This window comes from Hypanus sabinus, chromosome 26 (genome assembly GCF_030144855.1).
Source record: "Hypanus sabinus isolate sHypSab1 chromosome 26, sHypSab1.hap1, whole genome shotgun sequence".
Lineage (NCBI taxonomy): Eukaryota > Metazoa > Chordata > Chondrichthyes > Myliobatiformes > Dasyatidae > Hypanus > Hypanus sabinus.
The window spans coordinates 30472071-30484907 of NC_082731.1; positions in this window are offsets into that span (position 1 = coordinate 30472071).

The following is a 12837-nucleotide window of genomic DNA, read 5'->3' on the forward strand; positions in this document are numbered from 1 at the left end:
AAATCATACAGGTTTTGGAATTATTTTTGGCTTTGACAATATGCACAGAGTTTTGTAGATTAGCTCAAAAAATCTACTTCAATATATTTCAAATTTAGAAAATGGGACAGTAAATTGTGAAATTAACTGTGGAGGGTGAATATTTTTCCAAGGCTCTGTATATTACACAGTTGTTAAAAATAAAGTAAAAACAGATATAAAACTTTAAAAAGGAGAGTGATAGTGTTAGCAACACACACACAATGCTGGGGGAACTCAGCAGGCCAGGCAGCACCTATGGAAAAGAGAACAGTCGACGTTTTGGGCCAAGACCCTTCGACAGGCCTGAAACCTCGACTGTACTCTTTTCCACAGAAGCTGCCTGGCCTGCTGAGTTCCTCCAGCATTTTGAGCATGTTGCTCGGATTTCCAGCATCTGCAGATTTTCTCTCGTTTGTGTGTGGTAGTGTTCATGGACTCAACGGCCATTCAGAAATCGGATGGCAGATGAGAGGCTGTTCCTGAATCACTCAGTGTGTTTCTTCAGGCTCCTGTACCTCCTTCCTGATGGTAACAATCAGAAGTGGGTGGCGGAGATCTTTAACAATGGATGCTCCCAGAAGATATCTTGGATACGACGGAGCAGGTATCCATGATGGAACTTTCTGCAACCTATTTTGGTCCTGTGCAGTAGCCCCCCACATCAGACGGAGATGCAGCCAGTTAGAATACGGAGAAGTTTTCAAGTGTTTTAGGAGACAAACTAAACTTTTCCTCCTGAGTTGGTGAATCAAGAACAAGAGGGCACAGGTTTAAAGTGAGAGGGCAGAGATTTAATAGGGACACCAGAGGTATCTGTTTCACTCTCTGCATGGTCCACATGTGAATGAGTTGCCAGAGGAACTGATAGAGGCATGTATACTAACAACATATAAAATACACCAGGAGAAGCACGAGTAGGAAAGTTATAAAGCCAAACACCAGCAAAATAGGACTGACTTAGATGGGAAATATCTCAACTCACAAATCTGCGGTCAGTCACAGAGTGAATCTCCCTCCACACCGTCCCATCACACACTCCCGGGGTCAGTCACAGAGTGAATCTCCCTCCACACCGTCCCATCACACACTCCCGGGGTCAGTCACAGAGTGAATCTCCCTCCACACCGTCCCATCACACACTCCCAGGGTCAGACACAGAGTGAATCTCCCTCCACACCGTCCCATCACACACTCCCGGGGTCAGACACAGAGTGAAACTCCCTCCACACCGTCCCAGAACACACTCCCGGGGTCAGACACAGAGTGAATCTCCCTCCACACCGTCCCATCACACACTCCCGGGGTCAGACACAGAGTGAATCTCCCTCCACACCGTCCCATCACACACTCCCGGGGTCAGACACAGAGTGAATCTCCCTCCACACCATCCCATCACACACTCCCGGGGTCAGACACAGAGTGAATCTCCCTCCACCCTGTCCCATCACACACTCCCGGAGTCAGACACAGAGTGAAACTCCCTCCACACTGTTCCATCACACACTCCCGGGGTCAGACACAGAGTGAATCTCCCTCCACACCATCCCATCACACACTCCCGGGGTCAGACACAGAGTGAATCTCCCTCCACACCGTCCCATCTCACACTCTCCTGGGGTCAGTCACAGAGTGAATCTCCCTCCACACTGTCCCATCACACACTCCCGGGGTCAGACACAGAGTGAAACTCCCTCCACACCGTCCCAGAACACACTCCCGGGGTCAGACACAGAGTGAATCTCCCTCCACACCGTCCCATCACACACTCCCGGGGTCAGACACAGAGTGAATCTCCCTCCACACCGTCCCATCACACACTCCCGGGGTCAGACACAGAGTGAATCTCCCTCCACACCATCCCATCACACACTCCCGGGGTCAGACACAGAGTGAATCTCCCTCCACCCTGTCCCATCACACACTCCCGGAGTCAGACACAGAGTGAAACTCCCTCCACACCGTTCCATCACACACTCCCGGGGTCAGACACAGAGTGAATCTCCCTCCACACCATCCCATCACACACTCCCTGGGTCAGACACAGAGTGAAACTCCCTCTACACCGTCCCATCACACACTCCCGGGGTCAGACACAGAGTGAATCACCCTCCACACCGTCCCATCACACACTCCCGGGGTCAGACACAGAGTGAATCACCCTCCACACCGTCCCATCACACACTCCCGGGGTCAGACACAGAGTGAATCACCCTCCACACCGTCCCATCACACACTCCTGGGGTCAGACACAGAGTGAATCACCCTCCACACCGTCCCATCACACACTCCCGGGGTCAGACACAGAGTGAAACTCCCTCCACACCGTCCCATCACACACTCCCGGGGTCAGACACAGAGTGAATCACCCTCCACACCGTCCCATCACACACTCCCGGGGTCAGACACAGAGTGAATCTCCCTCCACACCGTCCCATCACACACTCCTGGGGTCAGACATAGAGTGAAACTCCCTCCACACCGTCCCATCACACACTCCCGGGGTCAGACACAGAGTGAATCTCCCTCCACACCGTCCCATCACACACTCCCGGGGTCAGACACAGAGTGAATCTCCCTCCACACCATCCCATCACACACTCCCGGGGTCAGACACAGAGTGAATCTCCCTCCACACCGTCCCATCACACACTCCTGGGGTCAGACATAGAGTGAAACTCCCTCCACACCGTCCCATCACACACTCCCGGGTCAGACACAGAGTGAATCACCCTCCACTCCGTCCCATCACACTCTCCCGGGGACAGACACAGAGTGAAACTCCCTCCACTCCGTCCCATCACACACTCCCGGGGTCAGACACAGAGTGAATCTCCCTCCACACCGTCCTGACGCAGTGAGGGTTTTGCCCAGCGGTGTCTGTTTTTTGCGGAATATTTTCCAACTAGTGTCCTGTCCACTGTCCTGCTTAGTCTGTGACTGGTTTGTGTGTGTTCCCATTCACATCAGCTGTGACCACAGGCAGGGATGTTTGCCACAGGGCCTGGAATGCCTGCCCACACATCTCCCCGCCTGTCACCACAGGCTCGTCACACTGGTCCTGCTGGAACAGAGTCGTGTCCTGTCCCCCACCCAGGGCAGAGCTCGTTCCCCACACGGGAATTACCCTCTGGTTGGGGACGTCCCCTGTGTGAGCCTCAGACCGCGGCATGCACCAGGCTGTGTCTGTCTCATTCCCCTCACTGTCGGTCCTGTCCATCTGTGTATCCGCTCTCCCTCGCCCCGACATCACCTCTCTCTCCCCTCTGCTTCTCTCCGTTTCTCTCAGCACCTCCACCTCTCATCTGTCTCACTCTCCCTCGTCTCCTTTTCTCTTCTCCTCTCTCTCTCTCGCACGCATGTTCACCCTCCATCTCACTCCCCCATCTCTCACACACTCCCTCCATCTCTCTCTCTGACTCCGTCCATCTCTCTCTTTCACATAATCCCTCCATCTCTCTCTCAAACACTCCATCTCTCTCTCTGACTCCGTCCATCTCTCTCTTTCACATAATCCCTCCATCTCTCTCTCACACACTCCATCTCTCTTTCACATAATCCCTCCATCTCTCTCTCTCACACTTTCTCCATCTCTCTCACATACATTCCTTCCATCTTGCTGTCTCACCCACTACCTTCATCTCCCACACTCCATACATCCCTCTACCTTCCTCTCTCTTCCTTCCCTTCCTCACTCTTTCCCTTCCATCCCTTTCCTCTCTGCTCTCCCCCTCCCATCATCATCTCTCTCCCCCATGCCTCCTGTCTCCCTCTCGCCCCTTTCTCTTTCCCTCCTCTTCCCTTCCCCCTCCCCACATCTTCTCCCTTCCCCTCCTCTCACCCCGCCCCTCCTGTCCCTCTCTTGGTCCAGAGTAAACACCTCTGGCACGAACACCAACAACTGTATGTAGAGCAGCTGCTGCCTGGGGCTCGGTACCAGCAGCTGCTGTTTAGTTGGGAGCTGACGGCCCATCGCCAGAGGAAGTTGTGCTGGCCACAGAGTTGGCTTCATAAGCAATTCAGCAAACAGTTCACAGACAGAGGCCTGCTCCCTGATTCCCCTCCCCCTCAACCTCTCCCGACTCCCTCTCCCCTCCCCAACCTCTCCCGACTCCCTCTCCCCTCCCCAACCTCTCCCGACTCCCTCTCCCCTCCCCAACCTCTCCCCCTCAACCTCTCCCGACTCCCTCTCCCCTCCCCAACCTCTCCCCATCAACCTCTCCCGACTCCCTCTCCCCTCCCCAACCTCTCCCCATCAACCTCTCCCGACTCCCTCTCTCCCCTCAACCTCTCCCGACTCCCTCTCCCCCCTCAACCTCTCCCGACTCCCTCTCCCCTCCCCAACCTCTCCCCCTCAACCTCTCCCGACTCCCTCTCCCCTCCCCAACCTCTCCCCCTCAACCTCTCCCGATTCCCTCTCCCCTCCCCAACCTCTCCCGACTCCCTCTCCCCTCCCCAACCTCTCCCCATCAACCTCTCCCGACTCCCTCTCCCCCCTCAACCTCTCCCGACTCCCTCTCCCCCTCAACCTCTCCCGACTCCCTCTCCCCCTCAACCTCTCCCGACTCCCTCTCCCCTCCCCAACCTCTCCCCATCAACCTCTCCCGACTCCCTCTCCCCTCCCCAACCTCTCCCCATCAACCTCTCCCGACTCCCTCTCCCCCCTCAACCTCTCCCGACTCCCTCTCCCCCTCAACCTCTCCCGACTCCCTCTCCCCCTCAACCTCTCCCGACTCCCTCTCCCCCCTCAACCTCTCCCGACTCCCTCTCCCCCTCAACCTCTCCCGACTCCCTCTCCCCCTCAACCTCTCCCGACTCCCTCTCCCCTCCCCAACCTCTCCCCATCAACCTCTCCCGACTCCCTCTCCCCTCCCCAACCTCTCCCCATCAACCTCTCCCGACTCCCTCTCTCCCCTCAACCTCTCCCGACTCCCTCTCCCCTCCCCAACCTCTCCCCCTCAACCTCTCCCGATTCCCTCTCCCCTCCCCAACCTCTCCCCCTCAACCTCTCCCGACTCCCTCTCCCCTCTCCAACCTCTCCACATCAACCTCTCCCGACTCCCTCTCCCCTCCCCAACCTCTCCCGACTCCCTCTCCCCTCCCCAACCTCTCCCGACTCCCTCTCCCCTCCCCAACCTCTCCCGACTCCCACTCCCCTCCCCAACCTCTCCCAACTCCCTCTCCCCTCCCCAATCTCTCCCGACTCCCTCACCCCTCCCCAACCTCTCCCGACTCCCTCAACCCTCCCCAACCTCTCCCGACTCCCTCTCCCCCCTCAACCTCTCCCGACACCCTCTCCCCTCCCCAACCTCTCCCGACTCCCTCTCCCCTCCCCAACCTCTCCCGACTCCCTCTCCCCTCCCCAACCTCTCCCGACTCCCTCTCCCCTCCCCAACCTCTCCCGACTCCCTCTCCCCTCCCCAACCTCTCCCGACTCCCTCACCCCTTCCCAACCTCTCCCGACTCCCTCACCCCTCCCCAACCTCTCTCCACTCCCTCTCCCCTCCCCAACCTCTCCCGACTCCCTCTCCCCTCCCCAACCTCTCCCGAATCCCTCACCCCTCCCCAACCTCTCCCGACACCCTCTCCCCTCCCCAACCTCTCCCGAATCCCTCACCCCTCCCCAACCTCTCCCGACTCCCTCACCCCTCCCCAACCTCTCCCGACTCCCTCACCCCTCCCCAACCTCTCCCGACTCCCTCTCCCCTCCCCAACCTCTCCCGAATCCCTCACCCCTCCCCAACCTCTCCCAACTCCCTCTCCCCTCCCCAACCTCTCCCGACTCCCTCTCCCCTCCCCAACCTCTCCCGAATCCCTCACCCCTCCCCAACCTCTCCCGACACCCTCTCCCCTCCCCAACCTCTCCCAACTCCCTCTCCCCTCCCCTCCCCAACCTCTCCCGATTCCCTCTCCCCTCCCCAACCTGTCCCCATCAACCTCTCCCGACTCCCTCACCCCATCAACCTCTCCCGACTCCCTCTCCCCCTCAACCTCTCCCGACTCCCTCTCCCCCTCAACCTCTCCCGACCCTCTCCCCTCCCCAACCTCTCCCGACTCCCTCTCCCCTCCCAACCTCTCCCGACTCCCTCTCCCCTCCCCAACCTGTCCCCCTCAACCTCTCCCGACTCCCTCTCCCCTCCCCAACCTCTCCCGACTCCCTCTCCCCTCCCCAACCTCTCCCCATCAACATCTCCCGACTCCCTCTCCCCCCTCAACCTCTCCCGACTCCCTCTCCACTCCCCAACCTCTCCCCCTCAACCTCTCCCGACTCCCTCTCCCCTCCCCAACCTCCCGACTCCCTCCCCCCTCAACCTCTCCCGACTCCCTCTCCCCTCCCCAACCTCTCCCCCTCAACCTCTCCCGACTCCCTCTCCCCTCCCCAACCTCCCGACTCCCTCCCCCCTCAACCTCTCCCGACTCCCTCTCCCCCTCAACCTCTCCTGACTCCCCCCTCAACCTCTTCCAACTCCCTTTCTCCCCTCAACCTCTCCCGACTCCCTCTCCCCTCCCCAAACTCTCCCGACACTCTGTCCCCTCCCTCAACCTCCCCTGACTCCCTCTCCACTCCCCAACCTCTCCCCCTCAACCTCTCCCGACTCCCTCTCCCCTCCCCAACCTCCCGACTCCCTCCCCCCTCAACCTCTCCCGACTCCCTCTCCCCTCCCCAATCTCTCCCCCTCAACCTCTCCCGACTCCCTCTCCCCTCCCCAACCTCCCGACTCCCTCCCCCCTCAACCTCTCCCGACTCCCTCTCCCCCTCAACCTCTCCTGACTCCCCCCTCAACCTCTTCCAACTCCCTCTCTCCCCTCAACCTCTCCCGACTCCCTCTCCCCTCCCCAAACTCTCCCGACACTCTGTCCCCTCCCTCAACCTCCCCTGACTCCCTCTCCCCTCCCCAACCTCTCCCAACTCCCTCGCCCCCTCAACCTCTCCCGACTCCCTCGCCCCCTCAACCTCTCCCGACTCCCTCTCCCCCTCAACCTCTTCCAACTCCCTCGCCCCCTCAACCTCTCCCGACTCCCTCTCCCCTCCCCAACCTCTCCCGACTCCCTCTCCCCTCCCCAACCTCTCCCCCCTCAACCTCTCCCGACTCCCTCTCCCCTCCCCAACCTCTCCCCATCAACATCTCCCGACTCCCTCTCCCCCCTCAACCTCTCCCGACTCCCTCTCCCCCTCAACCTCTCCCGACTCCCTCTCCCCTCCCCAACCTCTCCCCCTCAACCTCTCCCGACTCCCTCTCCCCTCCCCAACTTCTCCCGACTCCCTCTCCCCTCCCCAACCTCTCCCGACTCCTTCTCCCCCTCAACCTCTCCCGACTCCCTCTCCCCTCCCCAACCTCTCCCGACTCCCTCTCCCCTCCCCAACCTCTCCCGACTCCCTCTCCCCTCCCCAACCTCTCCCGACTCCCTCTCCCCCCTCAACCTCTCCCGACTCCTCTCCCCTCCCCAACCTCTCCCGACTCCCTCTCCCCTCCCCAACCTCTCCCCATCAACCTCTCCCGACTCCCTCTCTCCCCTCAACCTCTCCCGACTCCCTCTCCCCCCTCAACCTCTCCCGACTCCCTCTCCCCCCTCAACCTCTCCCGACTCCCTCTCCCCTCCCCAACCTCTCCCCATCAACCTCTCCCGACTCCCTCTCCCCTCCCCAACCTCTCCCCATCAACCTCTCCCGACTCCCTCTCCCCTCCCCAACCTCTCCCCATCAACCTCTCCCGACTCCCTCTCCCCTCCCCAACCTCTCCCCATCAACCTCTCCCGACTCTCTCTCCCCCCTCAACCTCTCCCGACTCCCTCTCCCCCCTCAACCTCTCCCGACTCCCTCTCCCCTCCCCAACCTCTGCCGACTCCCTCTCCCCTCCCCAACCTCTCCCGACTCCCTCTCCCCCCTCAACCTCTCCCGACTCCTCTCCCCTCCCCAACCTCTCCCGACTCCCTCTCCCCTCCCTCAACCTCTCCCGACTCCCTTTCCCCTCCCCAACCTCTCCCCCTCAACCTCTCCCGACTCCCTCTCCCCTTCCCAACCTCTCCCGACTCCCTCTCCTCCCTCAACCTCTCCCGACTCCCTCTCCCCCTCCCCCTCTCCCGACTCCCTCTCCCCTCCCCCTCAACCTCTCCCAACTCTCTCTCCCCTCCACCAACCTCTCCCGACTCCCTCTCCCCTTAACCTCTCCCAACTCCGTCTCCCCTCCCCCCAACCTCTCCCGACTCCCTCTCCCCGCCCCCCAACCTCTCCCGACTCCCTCTCCCCGCCCCCCAACCTCTCCCGACTCCCTCTCCCCTCCTCCTCAACCTCTCACAACTCCCTCTCCCCTCCCCAACCTCTCCCGATTCCCTCTCCCCCTTAACCTCTCCCAACTCCGTCTCCCCTCCCCTCAACCTCTCCTGATTCCCTTCCCCCTCAACCTCTCCCCAACTCCCCTCCCCCAAACTTTCCCGACTCCCTCTCCCCGATTTCCCTCCCCCTCCCCGACTCCCTTTCCCCTCCCCCAACCTCTTTCCCCTCCCCCAACCTCTTTCCATCTCCCTCGCCCCCTCCCCCTCAACCTCTCCCTGATTCCCCTCCCTCCAACCTCTTCCAACTCCCTCTCCACCTCTCCCCTCAACTCCCTGACTACCCCCTCTCCCCATCTCCCTCTCCCCCCTCAATATCTCCGACTCCCACCCCTCCTTCTCAACCTCTCCCTGACTCCTTCTCACCCTCCCCCCCAATCTCTCCGACTGCCTCCCCAATCTTTCCCCATCCACCTCTCCCCCTACAACATCACCCTCTCCCTCTCCTGCACCCCCACAACATCACTCCGCTTCCTCTCTTCCTCCCCTTCAATCACACCATCTCCCTCTCATTCCTTCCCTACTCCCTGACCCACCACCCCTCTCTCCCGTGTTTCCCCCCCCCCCCACATGTCCCCCTGTCACTTTGCAACACAAAACACACCTCACAACAGGTTGGTGATAATAAACCTGACTCGTCTCTGTCTCCCCGTCTCTGTCCTCTCCCATACTCTCCCCGTCTCTGTCCTCTCCCACACTCTCCCCGTCTCTGTCCTCTCCCACACTCTCCCCGTCTCTGTCCTCTCCCACACTCTCCCCATCTCTGTCTCCCCGTCTCTGTCCTCTCCCACACACTCCCCGCCTCTGTCCTCTCCCACACTCTCCCCGTCTCTGTCTCCCCATCTCTGTCCTCTCCCACACTCTCCCCGTCTCTGTCCTCTCCCACACTCTCCCCGTCTCTGTCCTCTCCCACACTCTCCTCATCTCTGTCTCCCCATCTCTGTCCTCTCCAACACTCTCCCCGTCTCTGTCCTCTCCCACACTCTCCCCGTCTCTGTCTCCCCATCTCTGTCCTCTCCCACACTCTCCCCGTCTCTGTCTCCCCATCTCTGTCCTCTCCAACACTCTCCCCGTCTCTGTCCCTCCGTCTCTGTCCTCTCCCACACTCTCCCCGTCTCTGTCTCCCCATCTCTGTCCTCTCCCACACTCTCCCCATCTCTGTCTCTCCGTCTCTGTCCTCTCCCACACTCTCCCCATCTCTGTCTCCCCGTCTCTATCCTCTCCCACACTCTCCCCGTCTCTGTCCTCTCCCACACTCTCCCCATCTCTGTCCTCTCCCACACTCTCCCCATCTCTGTCTCCCAGTATCTGTCCTCTCCCACACTCTCCCCATCTCTGACTCCCCGTCTCTGTCCTCTCCCACACTCTCCCCGTCTCTGTCTCCCCATCTCTGTCCTCTCCAACACTCTCCCCGTCTCTGTCCTCTCCCACACTCTCCCCGTCTCTGTCTCCCCATCTCTGTCCTCTCCCACACTCTCCCCGTCTCTGTCTCCCCATCTATGTGCTCTCCAACACTCTCTCCGTCTCTGTCCTCTCCCACACTCTCCCCGTCTCTGTCTCCCCATTTCTGTCCTCTCCCACACTCTCCCCATCTCTGTCTCTCCGTCTCTGTCCTCTCCCACACTCTCCCCATCTCTGTCTCCCCGTCTCTGTCCTCTCCCACACTCTCCCCGTCTCTGTCCTCTCCCACACTCTCCCCATCTCTGTCCTCTCCCACACTCTCCCCGTCTCTGTCCTCTCCCACACTCTCCCCGTCTCTGTCCTCTCCCACACTCTCTCCGTCTCTGTCCTCTCCCCATCTCTGTCTCCCCATCTCTGTCCTCTCCTACACTCTCCCCGTCTCTCTGTCCTCTCCCACACTCTACCCGTCTCTGTCCTCTCCCACACTCTCCCTGTCTCTGTCCTCTCTCCATCTCTGTCTCCCCGTCTCTGTCCTCTCCCACACTCTCCCCGTCTCTGTCTCCCCATCTCTGTCCTCTCCCACACTCTCCCCATCTCTGTCTCCCCGTCTCTGTCCTCTCCCACACTCTCCCCGTCTCTGTCCTCTCCCACACTCTCCCCATCTCTGTCCTCTCCCACACTCTCCCCGTCTCTGTCTTCTCCCACATTCTCCCCGTCTCTGTCCTCTCCCACACTCTCCCCATCTCTGTCCTCTCCCACACTCTCCCCGTCTCTGTCCTCTCCCACACTCTCTCCGTCTCTGTCCTCTCCCCATCTCTGTCCTCTCCTACACTCTCCCCATCTCTCTGTCCTCTCTCACACTCTCCCCATCTCTGTCCTCTCCCACACTCTCCCCATCTCTGTCCTCTCCCACACTCTCCCCGTCTCTGTCTCCCCATCTCTGTCCTCTCCCACACTCTCCCCGTCTCTGTCTCCCCATTTCTGTCCTCTCCCACACTCTCCCCATCTCTGTCTCTCCGTCTCTGTCCTCTCCCACACTCTCCCCATCTCTGTCTCCCCGTCTCTGTCCTCTCCCACACTCTCCCCGTCTCTGTCCTCTCCCACACTCTCCCCATCTCTGTCCTCTCCCACACTCTCCCCGTCTCTGTCCTCTCCCACACTCTCCCCGTCTCTGTCCTCTCCCACACTCTCTCCGTCTCTGTCCTCTCCCCATCTCTGTCTCCCCATCTCTGTCCTCTCCTACACTCTCCCCGTCTCTCTGTCCTCTCCCACACTCTACCCGTCTCTGTCCTCTCCCACACTCTCCCTGTCTCTGTCCTCTCTCCATCTCTGTCTCCCCGTCTCTGTCCTCTCCCACACTCTCCCCGTCTCTGTCTCCCCGTCTCTGTCCTCTCCCACACTCTCCCCATCTCTGTCTCCCCGTCTCTGTCCTCTCCCACACTCTCCCCGTCTCTGTCCTCTCCCACACTCTCCCCATCTCTGTCCTCTCCCACACTCTCCCCGTCTCTGTCGTCTCCCACATTCTCCCCGTCTCTGTCCTCTCCCACACTCTCCCCATCTCTGTCCTCTCCCACACTCTCCCCGTCTCTGTCCTCTCCCACACTCTCTCCGTCTCTGTCCTCTCCCCATCTCTGTCCTCTCCCACACTCTCCCCGTCTCTGTCCTCTCCCACACTCTCTCCGTCTCTGTCCTCTCCCACACTCTCTCCGTTTCTGTCCTCTCCCCATCTCTGTCCTCTCCTACACTCTCCCCATCTCTCTGTCCTCTCCCACACTCTCCCCGTCTCTGTCTCCCCATCTCTGTCCTCTCCCACACTCTCCCCATCTCTGTCTCTCTGTCTCTGTCCTCTCCCACACTCTCCCCATCTCTGTCCTCTCCCACACTCTCCCCACCTCTGTCTCCCCGTCTCTGTCCTCTCCCACACTCTCCCCGTCTCTGTCCTCTCCCACACTCTCCCCGTCTCTGTCCTCTACCACACTCTCCCCGTCTCTGTCCTCTCCCACACTCTCCCCGTCTCTGTCCTCTCCCACACTCTCCCGTCTCTCTGTCCTCTCCCACACTCTCCCCGTCTCTGTCCTCTCCCACACTCTCCCTGTCTCTGTCCTCTCCCCATCTCTGTCTCCCCGTCTCTGTCCTCTCCCACACTCTCCCCATCTCTGTCCTCTCCCACACTCTCCCCGTGTCTGTCCTCTCCCACACTCTCCCCGTCTCTGTCCTCTCCCCATCTCTGTCCTCTCCTACACTCTCCCCGTCTCTGTCCTCTCCCACACTCTCCCCGTCTCTGTCCTCTACCACACTCTCCCCGTCTCTGTCCTCTCCCACACTCTCCCCGTCTCTGTCCTCTCCCACACTCTCCCGTCTCTCTGTCCTCTCCCACACTCTCCCCGTCTCTGTCCTCTCCCACACTCTCCCTGTCTCTGTCCTCTCTCCATCTCTGTCTCCCCGTCTCTGTCCTCTCCCACACTCTCCCCGTCTCTGTCTCCCCATCTCTGTCCTCTCCCACACTCTCCCCATCTCTGTCTCCCCGTCTCTGTCCTCTCCCACACTCTCCCCGTCTCTGTCCTCTCCCACACTCTCCCCATCTCTGTCCTCTCCCACACTCTCCCCGTCTCTGTCCTCTTCCATACCCTCCCCATCTCTGTCTCCCCGTCTCTGTCCTCTCCCACACTCTCCCTGTCTCTGTCCTCTCCCCATCTCTGTCTCCTCGTCTCTGTTCTCTCCTACACTCTCCCCGTCTCTCTGTCCTCTCCCACACACTCCCCGTCTCTGTCTCCCCATCTCTGTCCTCTCCCACACTCTCCCCGTCTCTGTCTCCCCATCTCTGTCCTCTCCAACACTCTCCCCGTCTCTGTCTCCCCATCTCTGTCCTCTCCCACACTCTCCCCATCTCTGTCTCCCCGTCTCTGTCCTCTCCCACACTCTCCCCGTCTCTGTCCTCTCCCACACTCTCTGCGTCTCTGTCCTCTCCCCATCTCTGTCTCCCCATCTCTGTCCTCTCCTACACTCTCCCCGTCTCTCTGTCCTCTCCCACACTCTACCCGTCTCTGTCCTCTCCCACACTCTCCCTGTCTCTGTCCTCTCCCCATC